The following is a 15,567-nucleotide window of genomic DNA, read 5'->3' on the forward strand; positions in this document are numbered from 1 at the left end:
ACATTATCCATCGTCTTGTTTCCGATTGCAAACAAAACGTTTCGGAGATAAGGACTAGCTCTTTCGATCGGGCCAAACTGAGTAGGTTTTACCTGAAGACGGAGACAGAATCCAGTCTCCGTGACGTTGCATTTTTAAATAGAAACAGGACGGTGCTTTAGACAATAACAGGAGGATGGACAGTGTCCAGAAACACAGTATTTGCACAGCTGAGTGTTCTCTCACTCTGTAGTTACTATAGGATTCTGGCGATGGTGTGTCAAGTGACTGAGGCTAGCTCTTTCTAAGGGACCCAACTGAATAGGTGTTTTCCTTCATCTGAAGACGGAAAGAGACCCAGTTTCCGAAACGTCGTGTTTTATTTGTTATCTTAAAAACCAGGACGATGGATAAAATCCAAAAATCCAACATATCAGTGGGTTCTCTCACTCTGTTTAACACACTATACGAGTAACCGGCTGAATCACAGTTTCCTCAACTGCGACAAATGGGTCATTCGGAACTGTAAGAAACGCGGCTTCCGTTTTCAGTCCACTGAACAAGTTCCGTTCTACAGACTCTGTTCCAAGGAAAAGTGAACAGCCATGTCCCACTGACAGGTTTTACTTTAGTCCTGGCATATGGGTTGAGCACAAGAAGCAACGGACAGTGGTTGCAGCTGCACTGTGAACGGGAGGTTATGCGGTTGTAACTAAGATCCTGCTACAAATCAAACGCACCTCACAATCTTCATCTTAGTAAGGTCGACCAAAGGCCGCGCCATACCTCAAGCGGTTAGTGGGTTCGATCCCGGGTCTAATCTAGTGGGATTTCTGGTGGAAAAAGTGGCGCTGGGGCAGGTTTTATCCGAGTCCTTCGGTTTCCCCTGCCAATCTTCATTCCACCAATTGCTCCACAATCACCCTCACCTATCATCTGGGGCTGGTACAATAGGCCAGAAGTGGCCGCAGTACAAGGGACTTAGTCCCACCCCACTAGCAATAAAAAAAAAAGGTCGAACAAATCCACAAAGCATCTTGTTCGGAACGGACAGGTCTAGAAACACGGACTATACTTGTCACTGTTAATAAACTCTAACGACGTAAATACAGCTGTTACAGTCCATGCTCTACGAACCGGGGAACGTCATACCCTACATAGGCAACCTAACAAAACAAACTCCGTGGCTTCAGTCCGCAAGCGATGACAAAGTTTCCGTCACCAACTGACGACGAAGCACGATTGTTCTCGCGGCACGTGGAGCATAATGCTAGGAGTCCAAGTTTGAATACCGACAGAACGAAATTCACAATTTTGACTGTCAAAGCTGATGTTAATTCAGTTTCTGGAATGTATAGTCCGGTAGTTCACCGATATTTCGGAGGAAAGTACTGCTCCTATTTTCAGAATCAAAAAATGAACCAAACAAGTAAAGAAAAAACAAGCGAAACCGGTTACTTACTTGGCTTACCTTTCGACTATGAAGATGGGGGCAGTATATTAACCTGAAACACCAGTGAACTATTCAGTAATACAATCTTCTGGTATGTGAGGCAGTATAGTCCGGTAGTTTACGGACGTTTCGGAACATACCGCCTCCATTTTCATGGTAGAATAATAAACAATCAGCAAGCAGAGCCGGTTACTTGGCTTACTCTTCGACCCTGAAGATGGAGGCAATACATTCCTCCGAATCGTCGGTGAACTTATATCAGATTAGACGGTGTCAGGTCTTCACAGTCACGTATGCGGAAACCTCACATCCAATATGGTCAACTGATATGGATGAAAACAAATTAGGGCTCCGGTACACACAGCATGGGGTCGTGAGCCTCTAAGCTCAGTAATTACTAACGCTGCATGTTCCTACAATCCCACGAAACAGCCGACACTGAGAGCTAGGAGACCGAGCGCTGGTTCAACACGTAATATCAGGCAGGCAGTCTGATAAGGTAAAGCAGTAAGGCAAGATCATTCCTTAGCTTAATTAAGCATGAAGAGTATGGGGAAGCGGAGGTATTCCTCCACCGTTCTTGACCTCGGCACTAGATGGAGGTGAGTGGTTTGCTTCACGCATTGGCCGATTTACCCCCGGTACCCATTGGATAGGAGGCTGGGTGGGCACCACAGCAGGTGTGGACGTAGTGGAGTAGAGAAAAATCTCTTGCCCCTGCCAGCAATCGAAGCTCGGCCATCTAGTAGCCCGTCTCTATACCGCCTGAGCTATCCCGGCTGCCGCACCAGTCTAACGGTATAGCTATCCCTGTAACAGGGCCCACAGAGTTGTGAGACGTCCAGGCTCCCACACTTTCTCTAGATAGTCGGCTCACAGATGCCGGTGAGGTTGTCAGCCTTACGCGGCGGCCGCCCTTTACCCCCAGGAAGATTCCTGTTACTCATTTCTGTTAGAGGCTGAGTCGACCCCAGGGCCACAGTGCGGATGGAAGGATTAAATCAACTGAAAAATCCAGTGACCTCATCGGCAATCGAAACCGCGACCTTCCTGTGTGTAGCACAGTGCCTCAACCAAGTACTCCACCGCAACGCAGTCTATTGGTGGGGCTAAAACCCAGCTTGCTCGACAGTCCGTACGTTAGAAACCCTGATGAACAATCATATTACTCAGCGCCACATCCCAGAATATAATACATATGTTATGGCTTATTTCACGATGCTGTCGGTAACTCACGGCATAAAGGGTCACGCAGGAGGACGACTGCCGAATAACAAAATTGGATTTGGAAGTATGTGTCTGCATGGAGAAACAGAGGAGAACCACGAAGACCTTCAGTCAGGACAGGGGCGATGATATTGCCGAACACTGAATTCAGAACACCCTGTATTCACGTCTCTACAATAGAGTCATTCGTTTTAAAGCTGGTCAGAACAAATCTACGGGCTCGGGTTCCGAAAGTTCCGCTCATTGCCACGTGCTTCTGACGCCACCTGCCACCTTATCACTCTCAGGCGCAAGATGGCGGAGCAGCGACATCTGTCGACCTCCCTGTAAGATCAATTTCCTCCGCTCTCGTATATGGAATTGATACGGCCTATAGCTTCAGCTCGTGTCTTGCACAAACCCGGCCGTTTCTTTTTCAATTGAATATGTCATTCAGTTTTAGGGTTTTAAGCAAAAAGAAGTAAAACTATACTGTTATGAAAATACGAAATTTAATGCTTTAAATATAACTTTGCTACTTAAAGAATTATTAGAATTAGCATTTAGAACTCCCCATATTTATCTTCATATTTATTCTTAAGGTCTCGAAAATAAGGCGACCCCTCTTTTCTAAAAAGCAGTATTTGAAAACCAAACATCGCCTTATATTCCGGCTAATTAGGAATGCCCTCCTCAAAATGCTTTCTCTCGTCTTTGTGGAATCCTTCAGAATTTGTGATATTTCTAACGGACCAAATTCCGATCGCTTTCGTTTTTCTTAATCACAGCAGAACAACGAAATGGCGAAATTGCATATCAAAAATAAGCTATTAAAATTCACTATATTGAGATACGAGGTAGACTACTGAGAAGTTGGCGTTCGAGTCTTGGTAGGAACAACAGATTTGTCTCCGCTTCACAAAGTGCTGACATGCTCTGGGGCTCTTTTCCTGGAGTTAAAGCGGAGTTGGGGGGTGAAGCTGACAACTCACCACCACCTAACACCGAGCTAAAGAATTCGTGTAGATACACCTCCATGCCTCCACTTATCACATGGAAACTACCCTACCAGAACCACACATGAAATTGGTTCTCACCATGATAACCGGCACTGTGAACGAGCAGGTTAGTGCAGCGGTAACACTACTGTATTCGGGAGATTCAAACTCATCAACTGACTTCCAGTAAAGTTCACACAACGACGTATAATATTGGATTCATTTGGTTCCGGAGTTGGGCGTGTGGCAGGCTGTTATGAACACTCGCTTTTCCTTAACGGAGGAGAACTTGACTACCTGAGGGACTATCAGCTTTCAAGAAGGGAGCGGTGCCAATGTCTGTCACGCAAATTATCGGCCCAGTCCACTTCTTGTGTCCCACTACAAACATCACTCCTTGCAGACAGTTGCAATTACAGTGATCTGAGGACGTTCCGGTGATACAAGTGCACGTTAAGGTGAAAGCAGACAATTCGGCGAGATTACATAAGCACTCACAGTGCTACATAGTAACTGCAACAATCGGTGAATGTACTACATAGACTAAGTATTTATAATACTCACCAGCGAGTCTATAAAGTCGCCACCAATCTATGGAGAGTGCAATGAAATCACGCAAAGGGAAAGCCAGACGCCTAACCTCAGAAGGTTTGCATCCCTGCACAACAAAACGCTGCCAACTTTGAAGTTTATCAGAAAAATCGAAAAGCCCAACTTTAGGTGCTATGCACTACTTAAAAACCGGCAACAGTGTGCAGACTTACACTTTTCGTGACTGTATAGGAACATTTTATAGCTTACTGTAGGTGTAGAGAGGCTGTAAAGCTATTTAGGTTCCTCTTGTCACCGTACAGCCTGACAGGGACCTGCAACAGTGTGCAGAACTGCACTTTTCGTGACTGTACAGGAACATCTTATAGCTTACTGCAGGTGTAGAGAGGCTGTAAAGCTATTTAGGTTCCTGTTGTCACCGTGCAGCCTGACAGGGACCTGCAACAGTGTGCAGAACTGCACTTTTCATGGCTGTACAGGAACATTTTATAGCTTACTGTAGGCGTAGAGAGGCTGTAAAGCTATTTAGGTTCCTCCTGTCACCGTACAGCCTGACAGGGACCTGCAACAGTGTGCAGAACNTTATTTCTTTTTAAACACATTTTTAATTGGAAACATAAAGAAAGCATACAGGCTTTGTTACTAGTTCATACTTACTAAGCACACAGAGCGGAAGTACATTAAAACTGCTAGGTTATCAATCACGTGCTTCACATACGTGGTTTGCTTACTTAGCACACACAGCTGCAGGGAATGCGAAACGCTGCTTTCGCGTCACGTGTATCTGTTACGGCCGTAAGAGCAAGACAATATGCAACAGTCACGATATCACAACCTCAATATCGTATCGAATGGTCACGTAAAAGATAAAGTTGTCCCTGTGATTAATTAATTAAGCGCCATGCCATGAAGACATATGGGATAGTGGAGGTATAGCTCCATCAATATTAACATTGGCACTAGATGGAGAGTGGTGAGCTTCACGCCCCGGTCGACTTATACCAGCGAAAACAGCACCTGATTCCCAATGGATATGAAGGTAAGTGGCCCAAGAACCTGTCTTACCGCTGTGTAGCATAGAAAGATCTCTGGCCTCTAGCGGTAATCAAACCCCGGGCGTCCAGCTCGTCGCTATACTGGCCGAACAATCCCGAACAAACAAATGAGAGCACAAGTCCAACAGGACGGACACGAAATCCCGCCAATGAACCCATCCTTGAGATGTCAACCCAAGCTACTATTTTCTAGGAGTTGACGTAGGAATCCACTGTTGGCTAGTTTACGACGCTGTCAGTCCCTAGACTATATTGCGTCACTGGTAGGGTGACTGATGAATCATGAATTGGAGATGATTTAGATGCAAACATTCGAGATCCAATACTCTCCTCGGATTTTCCTTGGACAGATGAAATCGACAAAAACATTAGCCGGTATACTGGCCCAGGCTGAGAGCTGGAAGATGCAGAGAATTACGAGTACTTACGTATTTACGAGAGCTGAAAGTACAGAGATTACGGCAGAAAGGAAAGAATAAAGGAAAATTTGCGCCCTTTTAAAGGAAGCCAAGGTTTTTAGAGGCCGGAAGAGCGAAACATGAAGCAAGGAAATAAGTTCCAAGTGTATTCTGAAAATCATCGACCCAGAACCGTCACTGAGACGTGAAAATGTTTCTAAAGAACTAATATACCGACTGTACAAAGTCACACACGACGCCACGGCCTTCGAACATGTTATATGTCACTTTCACCCTACACTGAGGCTAGGGAAACAGATTGATTGCTAGGGGAACGTTAAGCACCGTCTTTTAACCCTGCAAAGAGAGAGAAAAAACCTCCGGCTCTCCACCAGTGACAACATGTGCAAAACCCAAGCCACACACGAACACTCGGCCAGTATCTTCCAAGACGAGATACTAAAGAGCGGGACTACGTTAGGGGCTGGATGACCGAAGACTTGCGATGGGTTTACCGGAAAGGGCAAGAAATTTTTCTGTTCTCTACAACGTCCTGAAAGTCTCTGGAATGCAGCCAGCCGTCCATACAATGGATACCTGGGGCTGACTCCCCAGGGCTAAAGCTGACCACTCACCTCCATCTAATGACGAAGGCAATAATGGTGAAGATTCAATTAAAATAAATCAGGAGATAACTTTCCTTTTACTTCAGTCCAGTAATCCCCGGCCGCTTTACCACCGTGGAAAAAGCCCCCGGTACCCATTGGATAGGAGGTTGCGTGGGCCCCAGAGCCGATCTGAACGAAGTGAAGAAGAAAAAATTCTTGACCCTGCCGGGACTCGAACTCGTCCAGCCCGTAGCTAATCGCTATACCGACTGAGCTACCCCGGCTCACTTACACCATTAAGTGACTCATAAGATATCACAGTTCCCCTCTGCACGCAGTTTCAATCTCTCGTAATCAAAATTTGTATTCTCTTCTCTTCGCTTCACCTGCCTCATTCAATCCCTTTTCTCCACCAACTTCTTTTTAAGTTCTTACGCCATGGTTTTAATACTTCCTCTTGCATCCCCCGAAAGTTCCCAATATCGGATATTGACGCTAGGGGAGGTTCTGAAAGGGCTGTCGGCTGCCACCACCCACAATTTAGGGAAGACAGTTTTATATTTCATAGCCACTGATTGAAAAGTTAAAGTGTACAGCCTCGCCTGTTTCTCTGCGACTGAAACAAAGGCGGCGTAGTGACGTGGAGACGGTGGGAATATCTGCAACTACACACCAGTTGGGGAACGGAAATTGCTGGAATGCGGGTAGGAAACATAAAAGGGGCGGAAGTCGCCTCATTAAAAGCCCCATTACAAGTATGTCTACTGATAGTTCCTTACTCACTTATTTAATCCGTTCCTCTTATACCCTACGGTGTCGTGTTTTTTTTTTCCATTTTGATAAATTTTACAGACGGTAGAACTCCTTGGACGAGTGATCAGTCCGTCTCAAGGCCTCTACCTAAACACACGACAACACAAACACAGAATAAACACATACACCAAACATCCATGTCTTGAGTGGGATTCGAGCCCACGATTCCGGCTTCCGAGCGGGTGGAAGACAGTACATGCCTTAGACCGCTCGGCTACCGTGACCTGCCTATAATAAAAAAATGAAACTAAATTTCTCGCTCTGTAACCTGCCAATTGCTGGGTGAAAGAAGCCACCAACTTAAAAACTGAGGATGTGACAATGTGCTGCCTGTCAGGGGGCGGTGATGATTACGGAGCAATGGTAGAAAGACGATTAGCAGGGGAAAACAGAAGAAACTCTGGTGGCCGGGGGGGGGGGGGGNCTGCTTCGCCCACTATAAATTTCACACGAAGATACCTGGTACTGAACCAGAGGCTCTGTGGTGAAAAGCGAGCGCCTAACAACACGTAGAGTATTGCAACGTTTTATCTCCATTTCTGGGTGATAATGAGATAAAGCACTTCTCTGATTCTCCGTACTGCGTAACATTATCTCCGCACGCTTCCACAGGCTTTTGTTTTATTTCTCTCCTTTACTGACACCAGACTGTACAATCTGTAAGTCTCTCCTTTAGTGACAATCAGACTGTACAATCTGTAAGTCTCTCCTTTAGTGACAATCAGACTGTACAATCTGTAAGTCTCTCCTTTAGTGACAATCAGACTGTACAATCCGTAAGTCAATGTGCAGACTGGTGTACAGTTTCATGACTCTTTGTTGTACACTCTTCTGGCGTGTGCGGAATAAACATCCAGTGATGTTTTCCTCAGTTCCTTCGATCTGATGGCCAACTTCTTTTGAGTCTTCGATTTTCATGAGGTTGTGGTAGTGGTTGAAGAAGTGGGTTGGAGTGATTTTCTAGTATTTTGGACTGGGCACGCTCTATAATGGCGATGTTGGATTTGCTGGCGCAGCCCCAGAGTTCTATGCCGTATGTCCATATAGGCTTGATGACTGTTTTGTAGATTAGTAACTTGTTTTCGATAGAGAGGCGGGATTTTCTTCCTATGAGCCAGTTGAGTTCTTTGGTTTTTTGGTTCATCTGTTTTCTTTTCTTGATTATGTGTTGTCTGCAGTTCAGTTTGTTGTCAAAGGTTATTCCTAGGTATTTGACCTGTTATTTTGGTTTTATGTTGATACGATTTATTTGCGCTGTGGGGCAAGTACCTTTTCGGAGGGTGAAAGTTGTTTGTGTGGACTTTGATTCGTTTACCTCGATTTTCCATTTGTTTAGCCACGCTGCTATGAGGATTAGATGATCCTGTAGATGAGAGGAGGCTGCGGTTGGATTGCCGTGGGTAGCGAAGATAGCGGTGCCATCTGCAAAAGTTCCTATTATCGTTTCTTCTGTTGTGGGTAGATCATGTGTGTAGAGAGTGTACAGTAGTGGGCTTAGTAAGCTTCCTTGGGGCACCCCTGAGTGGATTGGAAGGCGGTTGGATATTTCCTCATTTATTTTGACTTCGAAAAATCTTTCGCTTAAATATGACTTGAGTAGATTGTAATAGTTTGTCGGGAAGATTCTTTTTATTTTGTAAAGTAAGCCGGGATGCCAGACTTTGTCAAAAGCCTGGGCTATATCTAGACATGCTGCTGTGCAGTACTGTTTGTTATTTAGCGCGTTTGTTATGGTATTTGCTATGCGATGACTTTGTTGGATGGTTGAGTGGGCTAGTCGAAAGCCAAACTGATGGTTTGGTATCCATGTTTGTGGCTTTGATTCTTGGTTTATTTTGTTGAGTATCAGTTTTTCGATGACTTTTGAAATTGTAGGTAGAAGGCTTATTGGTCAGTAGGATGTGACGTCGGTTGGATTTTTGCCTGGTTTCAAGATCATTAAGATTTGGGCGCTTTTGAGTGGACGAGGCCAATAGTCCAGTCTAAGTATGGCCTTGAATATGTATAGAAGATTTATTTGGCCTTTCCTTGGTAAATGTTTTAGTATTACGGCTGCGATGTTATCATGGCCTGGTGCCTTTCTTCCACAGGCTATGTCTTACTTGCAGGTGTGAGATTTCGCCCGCAAGCGAGATATCTGCTGCCCTTCCCCGGGATCTTTACAAATCAGAACTGAATAAGAGAAAAATTGAAGCAGATATTAACAGCGGAAACTACAAGTGTGTAAAATTAATTATCAGTTTATTCTGGTTACCCTAGGGAGAGCAGTAACAAATCTTAATCAGCTTAAAGGCAAGTGAGGTTCTGACTCTACAGCCCTTTGCTGTGCCCTGGCCTCTTCTTCAGTTTCGTAATCATTTTTACGCAGCCGGTAGGACTCCTTGCAGGAGTGATCAGTCCGTCGCATGGCCGCTACCTACACAGAGGACAACACAGACAATAAACGCACACACAAACGATGCCTTTCGTGGGTTTCGATACAAGCATTCGAGCGGGAGAGGACATTTCATGACTTAGACCGCACGGTCACTGTGATCGGCGACGATGGTGCATAACATCAGAATCTCTGGGGTTTTGGACTTTGTCCATCGTCCGGTATTCTATGAGGTTAGCTCTTTCTAAGGGACACAAGAAAGTAGGTATCTCCCCTTCACTTGAGGAAGGAAAGAGATTCAGTTTTCGAAACTTCGTGTTACCTAGTTTTCTTTGAGAACACCGGATGATGGACAAAGTCCAGAAAAAAACAATAATTCTGAGCTCAAAGGGAAGCTTTATAAACAATACTTTCTGGGTACGTATCTCCAAATCTTGCAAGAGAAACCTAGAAACGCCCGTGTGTGTGAGATGTACCATGAATTCATCAAACTCCCTCTAAAATTTAAATCTATTCTTTAATGACACAAAATCCTACAATAATTCCAGTGAGATGGGAAAATGGCTTCGGGCAACAAGGACCTATTTATCAAACGCACCTGCTATCACGCTTTTGAGCCGCCTAACAGCCGCATGCCTGCCCTGTAAGCGACGGCCACATAAACGTTAATTCCTTCCGTTTCCAACATTACTGGAAGTGCGTAGTTGTGGGTTCCTGTCCAGCCGCTTGAAAGAGCGCACGCAAGTTCCAGACTCACTAGCACCAGAACACAATGTCACCGTAACATTACATATGCTACCACATCACCAGCAGCAGTAGTTCGAGTGCTGCTTGGTTACCAGGTTATTTAACAACGTTACATCAACAGAAAAGATTATTTAGCATGGGCTGATTCAACTTAAGTTTCATTTGGCGAGGTTTTTAACTGTCTTGGGTTATGTGATTGCCACGAATGGTGGATCGGAAAGGAAACGGTGGTGGGCCCCTGGCATACTAGTTCAGCAACCATGCAAGAGAACCTGAGGAAGAACTTCAGCAAAATTCAAACAGAAGAACAATCCTACAGAATAGAATATAGAACCTGAGGTCTGACGAATACAGAAATCAGAAATATAAAATGCTTTAAGATTACCAATGTTTCGGTGGAACGTGCTGTCTCCATTTTCAGGGTACATTCTCAACAAAGACTCTGTATACCTGGGGGTAATTTAGATCATTTCTTGTAACGCTTAACTCAATATTTTTATAAATCCGCTATTAGGCGCGACTCGGTTTGTCACCGTCAGTGACCCCTGAATCGTAGTTTGCAAATAAATGCTTTTTTTTTATAATTGCTAGTGGGGTGGGACTAAGTCCCTTGTAATGTGGCCACTTCTGGCCTATTGTACCAGCCCCAGATGATAGGTGAGGGTGATTGTGGAGCAATTGGTGGAATGAAGATTGGCAGGGGAAACCGAAGTACTCGGAGAAAACCTGCCCCAGTTCCACTTTGTCCACCACAAATCCCACTTGACCAGACCCGGGATCGAACCCGGGCCGCCGAGGTGAGAAGCTGACGACTAACCGCCTCAGTTATGGCGCGGCCTCTAAAAAGTACTATATAGCAGAGCCAATTCCTCACTCTACATATTTCAACTATGGCAGTATGTTCCTCCGAAACGTCGATATACGCCTACAACACTAAACGTTGTCAGAACACACAGGACTACAATCCAAAAGCAATGACTTGAAGTTTATGGTCTTCTGGGGGTTTGACGCGGTGTAGACTAGTCGATAGGCACACCTGTTCCCAGATATATGCGATATCTCTCTCGCAAAGGCGAAATCGGATGATTCGAGCATAGTTTCCCCTTCTCTCCCCGCAAACCCTCACAATGGTCTCTCCCTCTTCTCTCCGCCCCTCCATTTCATCGGTCAACAAGCAATACGCATTAAAGCGAGCGCTATTAATTGAAATCGGTCCAAATTAGTTGATTGCCCATCGAAATGAACTGGCATAAAGGGGAAATACCTGTACCACCGATTCGAGGGAACAAGACTACATGGAGTCACATCACAGAAGACCGTATCATATTAACACTTTAAAGTCCACTGGTTATTATATATGAAACCTGCTTTAACGTACCAAACTCAGTATCCTGCCCACAGAGTGTATTTGTGTGTTCCGTATGGTTCTCACAATAAACAGCGAGTTTTCCTAAACAGCATTAACCGGTTTGGCTTTGTAGCGGAGACGTAATGCGTTTCCTGTGAGGCACGGACTGAGTTTTCTGCCCACAGAGTGTATTTGTGTGTTCCGTATGGTTCTTACAATAAACAGCGACTGTTTCCCCAAACAGCATTAACCGATTGGGCTTTGTAGTGAAGATGACGTGTTTCCTGTCAAGTATAGGCTGAATTTTGATATATTATTTAGAAGTTCCCAGCACCTGGATGTGCAACTGGGCCACCCTGTTTTTGCGGGATATAAATTCGGGGATCCGACCCTTCAGGTTGGGGGAGCCCCGAATCTGAGATTGTAAGACATGGACATGAGTCCCGCGGGACTCGGACCCGAGAATGCGCTGCCGAGAACCAGCAACAGTTGTAAATGACGGATCAGTCTTCTCGTCAGAGAGAGCGCCCCACACCAAGAAACCCTAAACTGACAGTAACAATAAATCTGGTCTTGGGCCCCAGATGGCGCTAGACATCAAGACAGACTGGCCGACTGGCCGACTGACCGTTGGTCTAACATAATTTGGACTTGGACTTCGACTCAATATTTAAAAGAGTCAATACTGACCACAGTGGGAATGTAAAGTCTGAACGATGACTTTCTCGTCTTATCTCCTTCCTATTCTTTTTCTTTTCCACCAAGCTGTTCTTCTCCTTCTCCCCTTCCTCATTCTTGTTCCCTCCCCTTTTTCAATCTCTTCAAGCACACAATTACGTGTTCAGGCCCGAACTTACGATCACATACTCTTGACATCTCATCATCACACTATTGGTTCCTTAGGTCCTCCTCTTCCGTACTCTTCTCCTTCTGCTCATTTTTTTACTTCATCCCTCTTTCATCTTCTATCTTCTTTCCTTCAACCAATTTGCTTCGTCTACGAAACCAATGAACGAATGCCGACAACATTTAGCAATGAAGGTTGCAGACCAAAAGCTGAGATATAACGACGTGTAGTCCGTTGAAAGTCAATCGACGTTTCGGAGAAAGATATCGTCTCCGTCTTCATGGTCGAAAAGTAAGATGAGCAAGAAATCAGCGCGAAACCTGAAAACGAGCAGTGTACTGTACCAGGAACCCTTAGGAGGGGCTGGGAAAAACCGTACAAGACTTCAGTCGGCCGAGATTCGAACCATGGAACTCCCGAGTATAATTCGGAAGTGTTACGGGCAGTCCCAAAGTGAAATTAATACTATAAAGGCAAGGTTCCGTATGCTTTGTGCCACTATTGCTCCACGAGGGTCAGGGTGATGTAAGGGAGACAGGACACGCTAAGAGACAAGCGGCTTTGCTAGCTCTGGCTTCCCGCTCGAGTGAGACATCAGGCGGGAGAAATCCTTAAAGGAAGCGACTGAGCACTTCGCCAGATTGGTCCGGCTTTGGTTCCCTTCATCCTGTGCAACGTTCGGGGACCCCAGCGTCGGATTAACTTGCTGATTACGAAATATTAGAGCTTTGCTGTCAATCTTACGTCTGAGCGTGAGCACTAAAGTAGGGTTTGTATTGATTACCAATTCCCCTAGGGACAAGAAAGGTAGCACAAAGGACATATCCCTAAAGACGATCTGAATGCACGAAACGTAGACAGGAAAACAGAGACAAAACTGCACTCAGGGTTTGCGAAAAACCCACACGTACAGGAAGGAGCAGAGGATCGCAGTTGCCGCGCGAGCTAAGGCATGAACTGTCTGCGCCGTCCGAGGTAGTCCTATCGTCTGTGTAAAAATGATTACCGAACTGAATTATCAGTCCCTCCAGGGGAATAATTCTGAAACACCTCTCAAACCTTGCAACGACCGACTCCTATCACATCCTTTACAATTATTTATTTACTAATCGTCCTGTCACTGCACGCTATACGCTTACTATCTGCAACCACATCAACAATTCGTTTAGTTCAAACAGAAAATTCGTTTCAGGCTGTTTTACAGATTTACTCATTATTATTATTATTATTATTATTATTATTATTATTATTATTCTACCTGCAAGTTCTGGCTTGTGCCCTTTCAGAATTAATTAATTCTACAAATATAAGACCTCAGAAACAGTCGGCAGGATTCCTTGCACAGGTGATCAGTCCGTCGCAAAATCCCTGTACCTACACAGGAAAACACAAATATAGAATAAAGATAAACATCCATGCCTCCAGTGGGACTCGAAACCGTGATCCGAGTTTTAGCGGGCGAAGACATTTCACGCCTTAAACCGCGCAGCTACTGTACTTAACTCTTTGAAATTCGAACAGCTGAAATTTTTTTAAAAAAGAGTCTTTTGGGACAACACTGAAGAGAGCCACGCAAGTTGTCCTTCAAAGTCAAAGGTATGTAACCTGTTCGGAAGTGTGACTGACATTGACCCAATGAGAGGCGGTGATGGTGGAGGTTATTTGTTGACAAAATTATGCAGTGAGGATAAGGCCACGTGGCAAGGTTGCTGCTAAGGGTCGGCAGTGTCCGGCAACATGAGGACAGATTCCAAATGCTGACATGCGGGACAGTTGCCAGCCACGACACAGCAGTATACAGGCACATTCTCTGAGGGTGCGTCAGACCTAGAAAAGGCAACTTTACAGAACACAAGTCCTGTGTGTCTAACCATAACTCCGGTACGGCGCTCCCAGGGCATGTCCTTGTGCTTAATTAATTAAACACCAGGGCATTAAGACGCGTGTGGCAGTGGAGGTATAGCTCAACGTATTCATACCCTCGACACCCCAATCATTTTACCCCGGGGAAAGAACCTCTGGTAGTCTGGGTGGGCCCAAGAACCAATTGGACAGTGGAGAGAAAAATATCTTGTCCTTGCCGGAAATCGAACCACGGCCGCCCGGTACGGAGCCCGTCGCAATACCGACTGAGGTCTAGGGATCAATGTATGCAGGTCTGTACAATTTAGTATCATTTTCCACGAAATCAACAGCGTTTATCTAATCTATCTAAATGGTGTTGGTGTTGGTGCTGGTGTTGCTGTTTCAAACAGAGTACAACCATTCGACCCATTAGGTGCCGTGTGCGGTCACTTGAAAAACGGGATAGCTCACTTGGTATAGTGACAGGCTAAGAGCTGGACGGCCGGTGTTCGATTCCGGGTAGGGACAAGATTTTTCTCTTCTCCATAAGGTCTAGACCGGCTCTAGGGCTCACCCAGCCTCCTATCCAATAAGTACTAGGGCCGTTTCCCTGTGAGTACAGCGGAAGCGGCGTGGAGCTGCACATTCACTCCCCCATACAGCTCTATGGCGTGATGGCTAACTAAGCATAGGGCCTACAATAAGCACTCGATACAATTTCCTTTCGACCAGGTTCACAGTTTTTTCTTAAAGAGGTAGGGTACTTTTCATTGTTTTTCGATGTTTACATTCCCTACAGAACGGAAAACACTTTGTAAGATGAGGCACCGACTAAACAATTAACATTTATATTACATCTACATCACGAGCCTTCAATAACAGTTTTTTATATACATACAAAATATAGAATACTCCAATTTGTCCGTGGGAACACAACAAAATCACAAAACCAACGACTGACTCGATGATGTAAAGCATCAATCGAAGAATTTTATTCTTGTTTTATACTATAACTTTTGTTTTTTATATATCTAATTTATTGTATTTTACGTCAAGTATTTTAATATATTAATATCATTGTATCCAATTTTATTAATACTGCAGTTCAGTGGTGTATATATGTTAGCCATGTATTTGCCTGATGATGGCTACGAATAGCCGAAACATGTAGCAGAGCCAAAACCAGGCACTGACATGGATATAGTTGTGTTGTGACGGTTGTAATAAAAAAATATATAAAAAAGAGGTAGGGTAAGGTAAAGGTAAAGCCATCCCTGTGACAGGCCGTGGAGGCCCATAGGGTTGTGAGACGTCGAGGCTCTCACATTTTCGAAACAATCGGCT

At 44.9% G+C, this 15,567-nt stretch overlaps 1 protein-coding gene across 3 annotated transcripts in view; it reads right to left on the reverse strand.

The window, feature by feature from the left end:
• The window catches only part of LOC111872432 (cyclin-dependent kinase 14), a 266,395-nt gene that overhangs the window by 193,880 nt on the left and 56,948 nt on the right, over nucleotides 1-15,567 (reverse strand). The window lies entirely within an intron of this gene.

The sequence above is a fragment of the Cryptotermes secundus genome, unplaced genomic scaffold, assembly GCF_002891405.2.
Source record: "Cryptotermes secundus unplaced genomic scaffold, Csec_1.0 scaffold247, whole genome shotgun sequence".
Lineage (NCBI taxonomy): Eukaryota > Metazoa > Arthropoda > Insecta > Blattodea > Kalotermitidae > Cryptotermes > Cryptotermes secundus.